The sequence below is a fragment of the Dipodomys spectabilis genome, unplaced genomic scaffold, assembly GCF_019054845.1.
Source record: "Dipodomys spectabilis isolate Male_0828 unplaced genomic scaffold, ASM1905484v1 ptg000550l, whole genome shotgun sequence".
NCBI lineage: Eukaryota > Metazoa > Chordata > Mammalia > Rodentia > Heteromyidae > Dipodomys > Dipodomys spectabilis.
Window position 1 is genome coordinate 237,638 of NW_024871227.1, and position 21,243 is coordinate 258,880.

The following is a 21,243-nucleotide window of genomic DNA, read 5'->3' on the forward strand; positions in this document are numbered from 1 at the left end:
ACTCATCCTCATGCGTGTTTTTATAAAATACCTTCTATTCTGAATAATTCGTTCTCAAATGTTCATCTCTCTGTGATCCCTTGTAACTAAGATCAGTTTTGTTCCAGTAAGACAATCTATGCTCTCATGGTAAGATATTCTGGTTGGTCTCTTCCTACATGGAAGAAGGGTAAAGGATCAGGTAGACATTAGTGCCATTGAGACCTCATTTTGGAAATTTTAAGCTGCAGAAATTTCGAAGTAGCTTTTAAGAAGGCTTACTTTGAATCCATTAGCTCCACAAAGCTAACTCAGTTGATAAGTAAGTACTTGAAAAGCCATCACCTTTGGACTTAGCTATAAAGGCTTCAAAATATGATCAAATTTAAAATGAAAAAGACAAGATAGTAATTGAAAGAAAAATTGCAAATGTGAGCAATCCACCAAACAATATAAGTTTTTTCCAATATAAACAGAAATTTAGAGAAATAAGATCAATAACATTTTTAGGAACAATAAGGGTTCATTGTTACAAATAGGCAACCAAGGATATATGCCTGTATAAAGATTGCATCATTAGATACTTAAATTTAGAGGATACTACACGCTTCAGCAGCAAGTCTACCAAATGACAACAATACCAAGATTAACATGGCACTTGCACAAGGATAATATAAAAATTTGTGAAGTACTCCATATTTTTCATTTTTCAGATGCAAGAAATGATAAACAGTTATTAAAAAGTTGATTACAAAAGTACAAGTGTAACAGCACATATAATTCATAGAATTAAAGGTTAGTTTGACATCAGTGTTTAAATCTTCACCTTAGAAAGGCCATTACATAGCATAACCTTTACAAAACTTGAAATTAGATAACATTGTCATCTTATCCCAAAGAAATAAAATACTATAAGGACCTAGGGAAAAAAAGGAATCTTAAACTTTTTCTATATGGAATGCAATTTGAATGGACACATTTATTAATTAACCTATATATTATAAAACAATGTAGAATTCAAAATATTATATCTAGGAGAGAAGGAAATGGATTATGGACATTATACAAACATAGATATACTTTTTTCAGACAAGCATCAGGAATAACTTAAGTTTCTATACTATTCATTTCCACAGATAAGTTAAAATTATTTCTGATTTAAAAAAATCACAAACTCTGAAAAAAACATTATAGATGTATACAAACAACTCTTGAATACATTTAGACATCAATGTCATGCAATTCACTTGGAAGAATAACATGGTATCCATGATTTTTTAAAGTAAAATATTGCTGTTGCTTTGCATTGTGAAAATATTTTGTAGGGACATGAATGATGAACTGGCAGTTTTGAAATTTAAGAAACTTAACCAAACCATTAGGACTTTTGGAGGGACACAAAGGATGAACTGGCATTTTTGAAATTTAAGGAACTTAACCAAACCATTACGATTTATGAGAACAATTTGTAAAGCCTTTCACAACTTCAAAGAGGTAGTGATACATACTTATCCTTTTGGCAATATCAAATGCAGTTTCTTCCAAGTTGTTCTTCAGGCCTTGTTTGATATAATTGTTCAACAGAAGTAGATACAGCATATCTTTGCTATTTCTATTCCCAGCAGCAAGATGCAAGGTGGTCAAGAGGACTTTAGTTTGGGCATTTGTATCTGCATCATGATGAAGTAAGAAAGAAACCACTCTGGTATTATTCCACATATAAGCACTGTGCAGGGGTGTCCAGCTATTCACAGTTATTGCATGACTGTCTGCCTTGAGCTACCAACTCATGGACAATATCTAAGTGTCCACTGTAGGCTTCTCGATGAAGAGGGGTATACTCATCCTCATCCCTAGTATTTATATGAGTGGCCTTTTTGGAAAGTAGTCTCCGCACTGTAGTAAGCCGATTAATTTCAGCATCCCAAAGAAGAAATTTACTTGGATCCTTCTCCATTTTTGTCTTGTAATTGATACCATTTCTCACTTTTCATATTGTTCCTTGTCTTCATCAGAATTGCCTAACCAGAGACTTTGAGTACCAGTGGGAATGAAGTGTCAATGAATTTCCCGTATAGTTCACGTTGGTTGAACTGGTCGGAAAAATCCGGTGAATTTTCGGTATGTTTTTTCACCGTGATTTATTTTCTCTTTTTCCATTTTTACTATTCTAAATTATTCTACCTGGAGAGTAGGGATTGATAGAGAGCAGAAAAAGATTTTGCTCCGTATTCAAAGGTACAGACTGAAAATGAGGACCAGTGGTATCTTCATGTGCAGCTTATTCTAGGAATGAGAAAATAGGAAACAATACCTTCTATGTAAATGATTTGGGAAATACCATGAAATAGTGTAAGTGAACTCACTATTCAACATAAGAGCTTTCTAATAGATCCATAATTCATTGGTACTCAAATTAGAAAAAAATGTATAATGCAGTAGTAAAATAGAAGTACTTTGCATAACTACTTAAATTCCTTGTTTTTTTAAAAGACACTTGTTTTCATATAAAAAAGTAGGCCTGTTTATTGTCTTTAGGTGAATTTCACTTTTCTTCTTGGAGAATATAATGATCAAAGCAATAGTTCAGAATCAGCAAGCAATAGTTCAGAATCATGCTTCCAGCACAAGTGGATCACCAGTAAGTAATACTCGATACCATTTTCCAAAAAGATTTATCACACATACAATCAGCCTGCCTTCTCTAGTTACTTTCCTAGCCTGGACCTATTCCTTCATTGTACAGGAAAAGTGTGATTCCACTGATTTCAGTCAGATCTGTTACTAGAATTATAAAGGATTTAGATGTTTTTTTAAATTAGTTGTGGGGTCTGAATTCTGGGCCAGGGCACTGTCCTTGAGCTCTTCAAATCAAGGCAAGTGCTCTACCACTTGAGCCACAGCACCACTTCCAGATTTTTCTGTTTATGTGGTGCTGATTTGGGAAATGGCAGGGCAGAAAGTGAAATGATACAACCGAAAATATAAAAGCAAAACAAATTAGGATAATTATGGAGCAATTATATTATCTATGAGAAACATGAAAGAGAGAGAGGAAAAGAGATACAGTTGTGCAATGACCTATCTAGCCACAAAATCCATGCTTCTGATCGATTTACAGAACAATCTCTTTAAAGAGATGGAAATAGAATTTATTTATTTACTTTAAATTAGTAAACACATTTTTAGTAGCCTACATAAAGAGACATACATTTGACCAAATTACAGACAAGAATTTTACTCCTTGGGCTGGGAAGGTGGCTCATGGTATAGTGCTTGCCTTGCAGCTTACTAAAGTGTGGAGACTACTTTCCATAAAGGCCATTCATATGAATACTAGGGATGAGGATGAGTATATCCCTCTTCATAGGGAAGCCTAGAGTGGACACTTAGACATTGTCCATGAGTTGGTAGTCAAGGCAGATATTCATGCAATAACTGTGAATGGCTGGACACCCTGCACAGTGCTTCTATGTGGAACATATTGCAACAGCGCGCACACACACATACGCACACACATACACACATATACACACATATACACACACATCATCAGATTTCTTCCTAAGTATTTTTTGTGTATGTTCTTAAGAAGAAATTTACATTACTAACTTGAATTTCTGACAGGACAAGATCATCACTGTACATCTTGCTTCTATGCTCTCAGTTTTAAATTACTATCTAAGTATGTGCATTAGATTAGTATAGGAAATAGTAGGATCCACACTGGTGGCTCATTTCTTTAATCCTAGCTAATCAAAAAGACAAAATCTGATGATTGTGGTTTGAAATCAGACCAAGAAAAAAAGTCTATTAGATTTTGATTTGAAAGTAACCTGCAAAAGCTAGAAATGGATCTGTGGTACAACCAGTAAAATGCTAGCCTTGAGAAAACTAAAACAAAAAAATAATTCTGGGACAGAGCCAGGTCCTGAGTTCAAGCTCTAGTATTAGCAACAAACTAATGAATTAATTAATTAACTAAAAATAAATTAAGTGGTCACATGTGGAGTGGAAGGTAAAATGTAACAACCATGGTGACTGGCTTATGTATTATTTTGTAATAAGGCAAATTATCATTTGTCCTAATCACTAACATTTTATTTGAAATTTTTTGTACAATAAACCCTGAATTTGGCATGCGTGTATATGTGTGTGTGCATGTGCACACCTGTGTGTATGTGTATATGTGTGCTTTGTGCTGTTGCAATGTTGCTTGGCAATGTGGACAGGGTGAGGCTTAAAAGAGCTGTTGTTATGTTTTTATTTATCAGTGTTCCATTCTGTCATTTCAGTGGAACCACCCTTCTGTACATTTTATTTGTCAAATGATAACAATATCATTATCAAAGCATTTACACAATTAAGTTAGATAAAAGAGATCACTTTCAGCTCTTAGTATTTGTTAGGTAAGAAGATACACATATAATTAGGTAGTAAGTTATTGCTGTAAGATGACTGTCAGTACAAAATATGTATTTGACCTCTTAAATTGGTTATACTTTTAAGATATACTCATGGAGTGATTTTGAGTGACTTGATCAAACAGGTATTACTTTCTGGTTATTCCTGTGAAACACAAGGTGGATAAACTCTTTTCGCATTTCTATTGAAAATAACTTTTTTTGTAAGATCGTATCTATTCACACTAATATAATAAACCCCGTATTTTTAAAGTTTGAATATCCCATCATATTGACTGAAAATCAATATTGTGGATATGCTTGTTAGATATACATTTCAAAAATAAAGAAACAAAAAGAATGTGTCAAGTGACGCTGTAGCTCAAGTGGTAGGGCGCTTGCCTTGAGCTGAATAGCCCAGGAACAGTGCCCACGCCTACAGTTCAAGCCCCACGACCGAAAAAAAAAAAAAAAGCACGTGTCATCTCCAGATCGTGGATGCATTTGAAGTTGTTTTGTACATACAAAGATTTCTTCATTAATAGTACTTTTGTTGGAGTAATTATCACAAATTTAACAAGTAAGGCTTTTTGAATATCTTTTTGAATATAAATAACATCTCAGAGCGAGTCTTACAATTTCTGAAAACCCTTTGAATATTTTATTATTATTTCAGTTCATTGACTATAGAGCTAAAGACATTTCTGCAATAAGCATTGTTAAAATCTGAAAAAGTAAGTGGGTATATAGGCTTTTTATGCATCATTTTATGGAAAGCCAGTTTTTATGAAACTAAAAGAAAAAGAATTAAAGAATGCAAGTGAATTCGGGAAGCTAATTATTAGTATAACTTTGTTTTCTATTAGCACGGTCCTTTGAATGTAGCTGATGCAGATAAATTATGTCCTTTGTGTCACTGTGCTTCAGTTATTTTTAGAATCTTTGTAGTTATAATAGTGAATTTGTAGTATAAATAAAGGTCTTTGAAAATGATTTGGATTAATCTTGTGTTTTGTGTCCTACTCCCAAGAAAATGAGTTATTTTCAAGTATTAATAGTTTATGACTGAATCTTCAGTATCATAAGGAATTTTTAAAAAATGTAGTAGTATTGATGTCTTTTTTTTGAGGGGGGGCGGTGGGTCCGGTAGTGGGGCCTGAACTCTGGGCCTGGGCGCTGTCCCTCAGCTCTTCAGCTCAAGGGAAAAGCTCTACAACTTAAGCCAAAGCACCATTTGCACCTTTTTTCTTTTTGCTTATGTGGTGCTGAGGAATTGAACCCAGGGCCTCATGCATGCAAGGCAAGCGCTCTGTCATGAGCCCCTTCCCAGCCCTTTATGTCTTTTTAAAGCAATTGTATTCACAAGTTTGAGAATCTTTAATTCATGCTTAGGTCTTGGAGTCTATGATTTTTAACCTCTTGTTCCTAACATTAATGATAGGTCAGATGGCATTTTTGGGCATATGAAAGGTAAAATATTTTTCTGAGGTCAAAGTTGATTTTTATCAGTCTGGCTTTAATGGCATTTTAAAGTAGTACCTTTCTCTCAAAATATTGGGTATAAAAAGCAATCAAAACACTTCTAATGGTAAACAACTTAGGTGAGCTACAATGTAAAATGATTGGTCTATAAGACCTGCAGTCTCTTTCCATCAGGAATTTGGGAGGTCATTATTTCAGTAAGACTTTGTTAAATAGTGATAGGGTCCCCAGGCAGTGCAGTGTTGAGTGAAGGGATACAATATGATTTCTACTATTTTGAGGTAGAAATCAAGAATGTTATACTTTAGCAGTTCCTTTCACCAGGGAGATATGCATTGATTATGAATTTTGAGTTTTCATATTACAGTTACCTATTTTCTAACAAAGACAAAATGAAATATTATGCGTGTACACAATAATTCTGAGAATTTCTCCTAGAAATTGTAGACTAAGTACTGGTATTTTAGTCATAAAATAGAATGAGGTTAATTGATACAGTGGGAGATGGATCTCAGGATAACACTTACCATGTGTGCAATGTTGTACTAGTAATTCCAACTCTGAAGACTTCAGTATCATCATCTGAGAATTAATAATGTAAATAGTTCCACTTTATGGAATTATTGTGAGGATTAAATCAGATACCATAGTTAAAGTACGTGGAAAAACAATCAATTAGCATTTGCCACATTCTACCTGTTATTTTATCATTTGATGAATTCTAAGATTTTTACCGTGATTCTATACAGTGTCTCTTTATGATGTGCAATGTAGTGTATTGATATTCATTGCATTGATCACTTTTCTGTCACTATTAGGAAAATATCTGCAAAGAAAATTTCTTTTTTTTTCTTTTTGTGTCTGGTCGTGGGCCTGAACTCTGGGCCTGGGCGCTGTCTCTCAGCTCTTCAGCTCAAGGCTAGCGCTCTACCACTTGAGCCACAGCGGGACTTCTGGCTTTTTTTTTCTGCTTATGTGGGGCTAAGGAATGGAACTCAGGGCCACATACGTGCAAGGCAAGCGCTCCAACACTGAGCTACCTTCCCAGCCCTGCAAAGAAAATTTCTCAGGAGGAAACTATTATATTGACTCATGGTTTAAGAGAATGCAGTTTAAGATGTCTCCATTGTTTTTAAGTATATTTTTTATTATCTTAACTAGTTGTACAAGGAATTTCCATTCAATAAATCATTTTTAAGTATAATGGATCTTTATATAACTTTTCCCTACCCTTCCAAACCTCACCCCACCTTCATTTTTACTAGTTTCATACTATCTGCATTGAATATACTGTCTTCACTCTCTTCCTCCATAACTCTCTTTATTCCTTCCCTTTGATTTCCCCTCATATCTTCCAAGTGATAATTTCCTGGTATTCATTTTGTTGGATTAAAAGTTCAATTTTATAAAATATACACCTTTTAAATACTCCTCTGCAAATAGCATGCTTTGGTTAATATTGTTGTGTAAACTTGTATAAAGTTCTAGCTTCCAAATATGAGACAGAACATGGGTCCTTTGTGTGTCTGGTTCTGACTCAGTTTACTTAACATTTTTTTAGATCTATCTATTTCTTTGCAAATAATGTAACAATCTTCATAATTGATAGGTGCAATCCAATTGTGTATATATGACACACTTTCTCCAACCATCCCTCTGCCAAAGGGCATCTGGGCTGTTCCCATAACTTGACTATGGTGAATAGTGCAGTAGTGAATATGGTTCTGAAAGTTTTTTTACTGTAACCTTTTGGAGGCATTCATCACTATCTTTCTGGGAGCAATCCTCTAACCTGTTTTCCAGAATAAACACATCTTTCCCTTCATCTCCATCACGAAGTATTGCAAATCCTCAAAAACACACTACCCCATACAGATCTCAATAAGCTAAAACCACACTGTGCCCATATTCTTTCAATACATTTTTAATAATTGTACAAATAATTTAGTGAGAACCTTCTATGTACTTTCCTAATGTGGGAATGAGGGACATCACAACAGAGTAAAAGTAAGATATATGCAATTTAAATAGTTATTATCATATTTAAAATCTTGTTATGCTGTAACTCATAGCCTCACTTACTATTATTTTAATCTTTATTTGATTATCTCCTAAATTATAACAGGTGAGTTAAATACAAAGGCAAAAAGTGTGGTTTGATTTTGACATTCATGTGTGAGGATGCACAATATGGGCAAATAGATGGATTGGAATTAATAGCAATTATCCATTTTGGTAAAGTAGAGATAATTTTCCAAACTGATTCTCACAATTCATATTCCATTCAACAAAAAGAAACGTGTAACAATTCTTTTTGTTTTGCACTTTATTAACTTTTGTTTCCATTTTATTTAATAATGGATGATTTCATAAATCTACTGTAGATACAAAAATATGTTAAAATATTTCTATCTGAATGCATTGATACATACATACACATATATGTTACACAGGTTACAGTGCTAATTTATAACTTCTGTAACTGTACAATATACTAAATTATTAAAAACATCGATGGCTCATGCATGGAATCCTGGTTACTCGGGAGGATGAGATCTGACAATCATGGTGTGATGCCAGCCTGGGCAGGAAAGTCCATGAGCCTCTTATCTCCAAACAACCAGCAGAAAATCAGAATTGGAACTGTGCCTCAAAGTAGTAGAGTGGTAGCCTTGAGAGAAAAAGCTCAGGACATCACCCAGGCTCTTAGTTCAAGAACTACAATCTACCAAAGAAAATCTATTTAATTTACACCTGTGTAAGCAGAGTATTTCCATCACCCAAATGCACATCCATGCTCATTTGCAAGGTAACTCTGCTTTGTCTGAAGTATCAATAAATATTATAACTTAAGTAGAAAGCATTGGAACGTGGGTTCATTCTATCTCTCTCATGGATTTTTCTCCACTCAAATACTCAAGTGTTACAATTATTCCAAGTATTTAAAATCATAGCTTTTTTTCTTTAATAACCCTAATATTAGAGTTTGAATTCAGTGTCTTGTGCTCCCTAAATGGGTGTTCTTACCACTTTGTCATGTGCCCAGCCCTAAATTATCCTGATTATTTTTTAGATAGAACCTGGCTTCCTACTTGTGTATGACCTTGGCCTCAGTCCACTTCATGTTATTCATCCTGGAATTCAGAAAAACAGGTGCATGGCATTGTGTACAGCTCTTTCTGTACAGTCTGGGCTTTAGCCACTGTCCTCACAACAGTGCACTCCCATGTACTCAGGATTTTCATAAGCTTGTCATAGCTGATTATTTTTAACTCTTTGCATTTCCTGCAGGTTCATGAGTACTGAATTAATTTGTGTTTTCTTGGGTTGTTTCGTTTCATTTGAATCTATGTGTTGAGTTCCTCACTTTTCCTTTTGTTTCTTTCCCTCAAGTTCTTATCTAAAGTGCTGGGAAACCAATTCTTCTTTCTCAAGATAGTCAGGGTGAACATTATTTATTTCTAAGCACTTTCAGTAACATTTAAATACCTTCATACATATGAATGGTATACAAAAGCTAAGCGCTGAGAAGGGTGTTTTTATTTTCACGGCAGCCTTTGACATACACTGACAGATTATGAAATATTTGAAGATAATAAAACTACAGATGCATGCCAGGAGGAGAAAAACCTATAATTAATTGTTTGACAGAGGCTTCCCGTCTAGTGAAAGAAATATATTGCTTGATGCAGGGTTTCACAAAATCATATTGCTAGGAAGAACCTAAACAATCATCTAATAATACAGACTTGAGAGTGATGAATTGACTTCCTGAATAATTTACTTTTGGGTCAAATAAAAGCAGGCTTCCAAAGAGAGAGTAGACTTTATAGAAATATGATGAATTTTATGTAAATAGGTCCTTTGCTGATTTTGTTAATTTGTGAAGTAATACAGGGGAATAAATTACAGCAAGGAAAAAAATTACAGAATTTCACATGGAAATACTCATTTGTGTCTGTGTGCATGCACATGTGAATACGCACATGCACATGTGCATGTGCTCATGCATGCATTCATCATTCTTGAGGCTTGAAAGTGTCTGGGAACTATTCCTAAACTTCTGTGCCCAAGGATAGTGGTCTACCATTTCAGCCACTGCTACACTTATGGGTGTTTTTTTTTTTTTTGAGATAATTGCTTGTATTTTCATGATTGGACTGGCTTTGAACAGTGGTCTTCAGATCTCAGACTCCTGAGTAGCTAGCTAAACTTATTCAACCTCTGAGTAGCTAGTTAAAATTCTGCCTGTCTTCTATGCTTCACTGCTCTTTTATTCTTTTCTTTAGGTATTCACAAGCCTAAGTCATATATATGTCTAGTTGCTTTAAAAAAATACTCTCACTGCTTGGCATCAGGGGCTCCCATGTGTACTCTTAACTACATAGCAGGCTTTAGAACAGAACTCAAGCCGAAAGTTTACTGAACTTCCTTCTCAGTCTATAGCTGGGTGCATTGGATCATTTCCACCATCCTGTACAATATAGAGACCAAGTTTGGAAAGACTGGGGATCCAGACCAGTCAAGGCAGCAAGCTAGACAAGTTGGTGTGCAACTCTGATGCCATTGATGAAGGGAAAGTTAAAAGGACAGATCAGGTGCATGTTCTTTTGGAAAGGGAACCCCTCTCCTAAAATTAACCACTGATAAGACGCCAGCCTAGCAAGAACAATATACCCCATGTTGAAATCCCCAAATTTCCCACAACCAAAATATGTACATACATTAACACCCAAAAACTTAGTAAAATCTGTTCTTTGCTCTAATACCAGCTTTATCTGATTATAATATGATGTGATAGAATACTTTCTTCATTAAACTTATGATAATTTAAAAAGACCTAGAAAATTCTTTCTCACTTATTAAGTGCAAACGAATGGCAAATTGCCTAATTTCTTACATATTTGACTACCACAATAAATTCATCTTATGATTATTATTAATAGTAACATATTCTGAAGTATTGCTTTACTTTGTAACAGTTTTTAAACTTTTTGCTTCTCTGCTGAATTTGAAATATTTAAATAGTATCATCAAAGTATATTCATTGGGTACTTAGGGCAGTTTTTTTACAGAGTTTTTAACCAATGGCTTCTAAGAATTCTTAATTGGTATATTATTTGGTTTATTTTTAATTTAAATTTAATTTTATTGTAATAGAAATGTACACAGGGGTCACAGTTATATAAATATGGTAATGAGTATATTTCTTAGGGAAGGAACATTGTTATCTCTTCCATCGATATTTGTGTTCACTCAAAACAAGAACTACTGATGGTTTTGCTGTTGCTATTGATCAATGGGTACTTTTGCTTTCTTTGTTCATGCATTTTTATTATAAAATTGATATACAGAGGGCTTACACTTAATTAAGTCAACTAAAGAATACACTTCATTTTATTTTCTAAATTTCAAATTTGAGCTTAAATGTTTTCTTTTGTTTCTTCGTAATTCTTTTTGCAGAGTTGTTGGATTAGTTAATTTAATTTTGCATGATTTTTACACATGTAAATTATTCAGATACATATATTTTGCTCTTAAAATATTTAACATGTGACTATTTAAAAATTATTTTCTTAATTTTTATATGGTTAGTGGTTTTAAATAAATTTATTTTCTTATAGTTATGAACATATTTGTCCAGGTAGCAAATACTGTATTTTCAAGAAGCACATACTTTATTAAGAAAGGCTTCATTACCTGGTCACTTTTTGGAAATATTTGTACTTGAATTAAAAAAAAATTTGAGCTCGGCATGGTGATTTGTGGCATCCATTTTATAGCTATGGCAGGAAGTGTAAATAGGGTTTGTAATTCAGGAGAGACAGAAAATAGAAGACCTTATTATAAAACTATTCAAAGTGAAATGATTAGAGATAAGCCATCCATAGTGTTATATAGAGCACCTCGCTATCATATTCTAAATCTTGAATTAAGACCCCAGTAACATCAATCTTTTGTCAAAGTAAAAGTACACATGTTTCAAAATGTTTGTTATTTAAAACTCATTTGCAAAGATTCTCATGTCTTCTATTAATTTAAATTTACTTAATCTATTAAAATCCAAGTATATTGTGACTATTTTATTTCTACTAAACTTTTAAATAGTATGAGCAATATAATGATTTCATATATTAACATACCTTTACTATTTGTGATACTTTCCTCCGTTTAATATGATAATATCAACATTCCAAATGTGTGTATGTGGTGTGTGTATGTGCATGTTTATGTGGTTTCTGTGTGTGTGTGCTTTGTGTGTACTTTGTAATGCTTGCGAGATCATACCATTGCTTCACATATGCTAGGCCAATGTTTGACCACTGAGTTATACTGTATAGTTATAATCCAAATAATGTTTTAAATCATGACTTTTAAACTTTGATTCCTAGTATACTTTTTCAAAATTATATGTGATAAAGTGTGATTCATAGTCTATCCACGCTAGCAAATTTATTGTTATTTTGAATATTTCCACTGCCTTTCCACTTTCAAAGTCTTGTGTTTGTTATTGATAAAGGTTTTACTTTGCTTCTTTTCTCCCTTCATTCTTTTGCCCTTTAGAGATTACCTGTTCTTTCTCTTATGTCTTTGGAAATTAATTATCATATTCTTATTACAATTTCTTTACATTGTAACAGGTATATACAATGCTTTATTTTCTATTTTATTTTTTCCCATTTTGGCTGACTTTTAGTCCAAACTATTAGATAGGCTAAAAAGAAACTTGACTCAGGACACTTTATTTTTCTCCTTCTCTTCTCTGAAGTCTTTCTGTTTTTTGAAACACAGGAGCTCTTATGTGGTCCATCATTCTTTCCACTCTCATTCTCCTCTGTTGTCCAGCTCAAGTTGTTATCATTCAGCTTTATTATGCTGCAGCGTTATCTAAATCTTAACTCATTCCTAAATTAATTTTAGTTGTTTCAAGTATTCTCTAAAGACATATCTATATATATTCTATATATAATATCTGAGGTCTTGTGTTTTCACAAGGTACAAAATATGAGTGATTATCAAATATCTAAATATCTCTGCAGAATATTGGTTCATCTGCTCAATAAAATCGTATGTAAATTCAAGGAATACAGGTCAGTCAGAACAACCTTGTAAAATGGTGTAGCTTAAGCCTTCATACTAGCTTTGAATCTTATTACCATGTTTAGTAGTGAAGGAAACATAGTTCTACAATAAGAGCAGACACATAGAAGAATGTAACAGATTTGTCAAAAATAAATTCTTAGTTTTATGGTGAATAGATTTTGAATAGTATCCCATGAATTTATGAAATAAAAATAGAATCATGAATGGGTGTATTGGCATTATTTTCTCTCGAGATTTAAAGAATGATCGTAGACTACTACCTCAATCATTTTTTTGTTTTTTGTTTTTTGTTTTTTTGTTACTCATGGGGCTTAACGTCTGGGCTTAGGCATTGTCCGTGTGCTCTTCAGCTCATCTCCAGAGCCATACCGCTTGAGCCACCGTACCACTACTGGTTTTCTAGTGGTTTACTGGAGATAAGAGTCACATGGACTTTCCTGCCCAGGCTGGCTTTAAACCACAACACTCAGATCTCCGACTCCTGAGTAGCTAGGATTACAGGTGTAAGCCACAGGCACCGGGCCTACCTCAATCCTTATACAAAAATTTAAAATAAAAAATGATTATCAAACTAAATGTGAGATGTAAAAACCTAAAAAACATAAATGTAAAAATTCATGACATTGGACAGTAAAGGTTTCTAAAACTTTGACGTGGAAAGCATTAGTGGCTAAAGAAAAGCAAGAATAAACTGGATTATATCAAGTGATATCTTTTCATAATTCAAAGGACACTATAACCGAAGTGAAAACATCCAACAGATGGAGGGAACATATTTGTTAATGCTATAATGTTAATGCTACAATGATTCTGAACCTTAAGCATTTTTATATCTTCTAATTCTATATAAAGTTTTGCCTGAATAGGATATTTCTTTAAAGAACATATGTAAATTAATACTCAAGATGAGGAGCATATGAAATATGCTCCTCTTTAGTATCTAAGAAAAAAGAGAAAGAATACTGAATAGTATGACCCTAATATAAAAAGATGACCCAAAATATAGTAATGCATTTGTGGAAAAATTGATATACTCCTCATATTGATTTTATTTGTATAATACTGCAATCATTTTAGCAAGCAAGTTTTCAAGTCTTCAAAAGGTCAAACAGAATTGTATAGGATCCATTCATTACACTTCTATGAATGTATTAAAGAGAAGTAAGAAACGTGTTTGGAGAGAGAATTGTAGTTCATTGACAGTGCACTTGAATAGTATGTGTGTGACCCTGGAAATAATCCCCAAAAACAAATTTTGAAACGACACTCTATAGAGGATGCATGCTGGACAAATTCCTGTTACAGAATTTTATATCTATTTTAATGTCTGCTCTAAAATTTATAGCATTTCTATTTGAAGAAATGCAAGTTTGTGAAAATTAGGCTTTGAAAACCTATGAAGGTACAATTCACTTCCAAAGCACTAAAATGTATACAATAAAAGGAGATAATATATTGTAAGTTAATTACATGTCAGCAAAAAAACTATTGTTAAAAATTCTTCACACAAAATGCAGAATACTTAAAATGATATTTTTGGGGTTGGCTAAAAACTCTGTAAACTACAGATGTGTTAAAACAAAGATGTGATTTCTGTTTATTTTGAGGTGATTTTTTGTCTGTTATTTTGAGTTTATACAGAGATAACTCAATCAAAAGTCCATGTGATAACTGGAATACCTAGGAATTATGCATCACTTATAAGTAATTGATAATCTTTTCTGGAAGAAACTTTTAGCAAATAACAGAAGACACAAATCTATGCATCTGACTTTTATGAAAGCCATACATTACTTGCTTAATCCAATTGCTTTTCTCTAATTTGCTAGGAAACCAAATTATTCTCAAGACATGAGCCAAAAGCAGTGAAAAAAAAAAACAAAATACACAATCATCTTGATTTATTTGTGAAAATAACAAATGAAATAAAACAATTCCACTTAAGGGGCTCCAATATTATTATCAATGAAGCGGTTCCTGAATGCCAACATCGATTGAATTTTTAGAATTTCTGTGAACATATAAAAACTAGAACAAGAAAACAAATATAGTCTTAGAGTGAGCCAGCCTCGCAATCATTTTCTTAATTATTTTGAAATTACAAAAAATTGATACTCCTTTGCATTGGTAATCATTTAAAAACATTTATCACTTATTATAATTCAAGTAACAAGCAAGAGTAATTTTATATAATCATTAAAATATCTTTTTATTACTATTGTAAAATAGAATAAAAGACCAGTCCTAATATTTTACCTACCCATAATTATTCTTAATTCCTAATCATTACCTAAATATCTTAATCTAAATAGTCATGTCTTTAACATAGACATAAATATTGTATTCATTTTAACTTAACATTTTCCAAGGGCATATATTCATGTTTCTAAGAAATGTTCACAGCAGTTAAAAGATGCTTTGTAAAATTAATGTGATACATTTTCTTGTTGTGGTTATTGTTTGCAAAGCCTGGGCATTGTCCCTAAGCCTTTTTATGCTCAAGGAAAGCATTCTACAACTTGAGGCACAGAGCTATTTTCTGTTTTTAGTGGTTAATTGGAAATAAGAATCTAAAAAATATTTTTCTGTCTGGACTAATTTCTAATATAATTCTGAGATCTCAGCACAAGAATAGCTTGAATTAGGGGCTGGGAAGGTGGCTCAATGGTAGAGCGCTTGCCTTGCATTCCTGAGGCCCTGGGTTCGATTCCTCAGCACCACATAAGCAAAAAGAAAAAAGCCGGAAGTGGTGCTGTGGCTCAAGTGGTAGAGTGCTAGCCTTGAGCTGAAGAGCTGAGGGACAGCGCAAAGGCCCAGAGTTCAGGCCCCACGACCAGACCAAAAAAAAAAAAAAAAAAAAAGAATAGCTTGAATTATAAGCGAGAGTTACCGGCACTTGGTTTGATGAATTAAAAAAATTTGATTATGTTTTAATATTTTTTTCACTGTAATGTATATCATTCTACACATAAATTTAGATATATGTATATATTTCTGACAAATAATCTCTAAAAATGTATCTTTCTACACATAACATATATATAGAGAGAGAGAGACAGAGAGACAGAGAGACAGAGAGAGACAGAGAGACAGAGACAGACAGAGAGGACAGACTCCCTCTAAAACTTTTATGCTACTATTTTGACCTTTTTCATTTCAAAGATATATAGTCTGTTTTTCTAAAAGTTTCTTAGAATAAAATAACTAATATTTCAATAGAAAGTAGAGTTTATTACTTTCAAGGAAATTTTAGATATGCATTTGATATAGTAGTAACATTTACAGTATATCACTTGAAAAATTTATGTTGAAACTCTTAAATATTTGTGTGTAGTGATGGGGAGAGAGGAAGTTAATTAATATTGGTTAGGAATTTGCAATGCTTCGATAATCTATTTCATAATCTGTTATACGTGCATAGTCAAGCTATCTGATATGGGTTAGTTTTTTGTTTCTTTCTTTGTTCAAAATTTTAATATGGATGCATTCACTGTGGTGACATTAAACTTATTAATAAAAAGACAAATAATAACAAAATCATAGACACAAACCAGACTTTCAATAATTAGCACTTCTGATGCTAATAATAATTTTGATGAAGATGATGATGATGACCACAGCGTAACATGATAATGACAATGTTTTGATTGAAAAGGAAGACACTTTAGACATCTTTAAAGCTAGATTCCCACATTGAATTCATAGTAATAAATGACGTTGGATTACATACAATAAGAATAACAAGAGGAGAGATTCAATATCAGGAAATACAGTCACATAAACAGGTAGAGACAGTAAAATTCCTAATGTTATTCCTGCATACTCCTGTATACTCACTTTTCTTGGTAGTAATTTTTTTTTTCTGGGTTTTTTTGGTCGGTTGTGGTGCTTGAAATCTGGGCCTAGGCGCTGTCCCTCAGCTTTTCAGCTTAAGGGGAGTGCTCTACCAGTTGAACTACAGCGCCCCTTCTGGGTTACTGGTAGTTTATTGGAGATAGTAGTGTCATGGTCTTTCCTGCCCAGCTTGGCTTTGAACAATGATCCTCAGATCTCAAGCTCCTGAGTAGCTAGGATTAAACGTGTGTGAAGAGCTAAAGTAACTCCATTGTAATATGAAGCCCCTTCAGCTGTGCTGCCCTCAGAGTAACTACCAAAGAGAGCTGTGCTGCCAAAGAGAAAAATAGTTCTCAGAAAAACCCCAGGTTGCCGCCAACCCTGCCCACCCTTAAGGAACAGAACAGTTGCCCAGGTGTTCCAGCAGAAAAAGGGAAGTGTGATCAGGGAGGACTTAAACCCCCTAACGTGTGAACTTACTTGTGTGGAAACCCCCTGAACTTGTGAACTTGCTTGTGTGGAAACCCCCTACACTTGTTTGTTTGATACTATAAAAGCTGTGCTAATTTTGAATTTTGAGCTTGGGGCCTCTTAGCATCTCTGGTTACAAAGTGCGCAGAAGACCAAGTTCGAGCTTGCAATAAACGACTCGTTGATGTTTGCATTGATCATAGTCTCTGGTGGTCTGAGAGGGGAGGCATGCGAAATCTGGGCACTTCACTGTGAGCCAGCAGCGCCTGGCTTGGTGGTATTGTTTTTTTAATAAATCAAATAATTTATTTCCACATTTTGATGGACTAAGATATAGTTTTCAACTTATGGTGATTAGTTCAAATAACATTCTCATATAGATACTATTCAAAAACCAATGATATGTTAAGACTATGATCTTCAATACAGCTGTGAACACATGACACAAATTACATAATAGCACTTACATGTGTGTAGTTTTCTTAAAAGGACACAGGCCGTAGAGCCAGGAGGTAAAACTCATTTTTATTTCTGCATGAAACAATTTGTAACTTCATACCAACAAACTGAATTTGACTCTTTCCTTATTTGCAAGCTAAGGTGGAAAATGTAAGGACTCTTCACTTTTCCTTTTTCCTGGTCTACAAGTCAACAGTATTTCTGGTAAATTACATCCATTTACATATGAGAAATGTAAGGCCAACAGTCAATGTAGTGAGTAAATAATGATACTAGAATTTGTGACTGAGCTCTTCACTCTGTGTGCTTACAAGGAGAGTAATTTAGTGATGGAGAGGACCAATATGAAAAGACTATGGGGAAAAAGCATACTTTGGAAATGGTTGTTTTAGGACTAGGTGACCAGTGATGAGTATTTGCAATAGGCTGGTGTTAGGGGCATAAAAAGGAGTACATAGAAGAAACTGAGAACATCTTGATAATTCATCTTATCTAGTGGGCGAGAGTAGAAGGATAAGAAGAAATCTGAAGTGCTTCCACTTCTCTAGCTGGCAACTGTGTTAGTGATATTCTTGAGATAAGACTACAGGTGAAAAAGATGGATTTAGAGGTAAAAATTCTCTGATAGTTCTAAAATTTATGTTAAAAAGATGCAAAGATAGGTCTGTTTAGACATCATCAATATATCCATGACCATTAATGTGAAAAAGAATAATAAAATTGGGGGCATTATTGGAGGGAAGAGGAAAAGGAAAGTTCTGACACAAATGTGAGCAATGTGCGCACCAGTGTGGACAAGATTGGAAGAAAGTGATATATAAGGAAACAAAAAAAGTAATAAACACAGATTTACAGAAGTAAAGGAAGGAAAGAATATTCAGGAAGATATTGGAGGAAATATATTATCTGGATTTGAAAACTAAAGGGACATTGACAAGCAAGTTCAATAAGAACAGTGTTTTGGTGAAAGTCATATTAGTAAAATTTTGAGATATGAATATGAAGCCATAAAATTGTGGATTCATGAATTCAACAGATCCTGTTGATTTTAAATGTTGGGACAAAATGCCTTTATCCTAACCTTAGAAGAATTATACAGATATAACTGTCATGAACTTTACTTAGAGGTATTCTGTGAATATTTTTGAAGATTTGTTTAGCCAAGAGACTATAGATTGAATTACAACACAAACAAGCCTAATGTATCCTACAGTTCCAGTGAGTGACAAATGAATCTATATCAGGTTGGGATTTTATTGAAATATCTTTAGATATGTTTGTATATTTTATCACCTACTCATTATAAATGTACGATAAGTAACACTAGGTATTAGGTTGAACATAGAGCATTATGGATGTGACTGAAGACTCCTCAATTGATTCTTCTTTAGAATAGAAAATGCTTCAATAGGCATTGACACATCATAACTGCCACATATTCTTTTTAAGTGTAGTTCTTTTTAGGGATATCTCCATGCTGAAATAACTCTATCAATCAACCTGCCACAAATTCTTATATGTAGGAAGTGCTCTAATAAACTTCAAGCTTTTATTGAATGGAAGAGTTCAGACATTACCCTCACCACTTGGATTAAATGCTTAAAAAGATAATATATTGTGTTTAATGCCTTTCTTTCATTTTCTCATACATATTGTGAAGTAGTGAAGGATTCTGATGTAACAATAATACAGTGGTGACTTGTATTAACACAACATGTAGTTTTAATTCAGATACTTAACTAATTAGCTCCAAATTTTGTGGATATTTATATTTCTCCTGGGAAAACTAATGAGCTCCAAGGAAATGTCCCTAAGGACATTCTTTCAATTCTAATATCACTGTTTGTCTAAAAATGCTTTAAATTCTACACACTCTAATGTGGGCATAGGGTTAAATTGTGGAACTTTTCTCCTCAGAGAGTGAGTACTACCCTATTGCTTAACATGGACAATGTACATTCATACATAGACTGGGTGTGTGCAAAGAAGAAGTGGAAGTTGAACAATTTTCTTAGCAGTTTTGCAGATAAAATGGAAATAGTGAAGAAGACAAAGGCCCAAAGTAGAATATGCCAAGAATTGTTGAAGTATAATTTATTAATGATGACTTGAGTTTCTTACTACCTCTGTTCCCACCTATGTAATATTCTCAAGCTTTTTGGGGGAAATTTCACTTGACGACTTTCTAATATTAAAAATTATCACTTGATTCTAGTCTTACTCAGGACATATTTTCTATTATTTTCTAACATTTCTACACAATCTGAGAATTGTTTCATATGTGTGTTTGAACATATAAGTGCCTATGTGTGTATGTGCATGTTTGTATGTATATATGTATGCAAAAACCTCAAACTCTTATTAAGCAATCTTGCTCATAACTAGTATTCCATCACTTGAGCCATTTTTCCAATGCATTTTTTGGCTGGTTAATTATACATAGTGTCTCAAAGACTGTTCTGCCCAATCTGGATGCAAACTGAACTTCCCAGACTCCTTTACATTCCTCGGTTATATTTCTCCAGGAGTATCAACTTTTGAACTGCAAACATTTTTGTGAGTGTAAAATCTAAGCTGTAGCTCAGATTTTAAATCGAGTTCATATAAAGATAGATGAACATACACATTATATATGCTGAGTGTACACTGTTAGAAATGTAATCCTAAGCAGGGTGCCAGTGGCTCAAGCCTATTATCCTAGCTAATCAGGAGGCTGAGATCTGAAGATTGCAGTTCAAATCCAGCATGAGTAGGCAAGTTTCTGAGGCACTTATCTCTAATTAACCACCAGGAAAGTGGAAGTGGTGCTGTGGCTCAAGAGGTAGACACAAGCTTTGAGCTGAAGAGTAGAGGGATAGTGCCTAGGCCCAGAGTTCAGGCCCCACTACCAACAAAAAGAAAAAGAAAAAAAGAAAAAGAAATGTGATCTTAGCCACCAGTTCATTGCTATTATAATTCCTGCTCTCTCAACATGGCCTTTTTTCCAGTTAAATCCATGCTCTTATATCTGACTTGCTTGGAACCGGAATTATTCTTCCATTCTCCTTTTTACAAATTTGAATGATTAGCTACCATAATTTAGAGCTAGTAGAAGAAAGACAGTGGCCTCATCCTTCATGTTCCACTTAGGAGTAATGCTTTCTCTATATCACTCCCATAAGTCTACATACTGGCCTTGGCTTTATTGTTTCCAAGTTGTCTTATTTGCAGAGTCTTCTATAATGTAGTGAACCATTATACTTAAACACAAAACTTCTCTTTCTCTTATTCCTATTATTTCACTTTCTTTTAACTTATGTACACTTGGGTAATAATGCACAATACAAACACTGACAAAAAATGTTTCTGAGAACCTTCTTCCCAGAGCACTTAAGAAATTTGAACTTAATATACTCCAGGATAATGTTTTTTATCATGTTTTTTATTGTGAAAATGGTGGACAAAGGGGTTAGAGTTACATAAGTAAGTTAATGAGTACATTATCTAACGAGCATTGTTATTTCCTCTTTTG

General features: G+C 33.7%; 1 non-coding gene across 1 annotated transcript; it reads left to right on the plus strand.

Annotated features, from left to right (window-relative positions):
* Positions 1 to 577: 577 nt before the first annotated feature.
* LOC122099964 lies at positions 578 to 682 on the plus strand. The gene has a single exon (XR_006146056.1). It is a non-coding gene; the product is annotated as a U6 spliceosomal RNA (small nuclear RNA).
* The last annotated feature ends 20,561 nt before the right edge of the window (positions 683 to 21,243 follow it).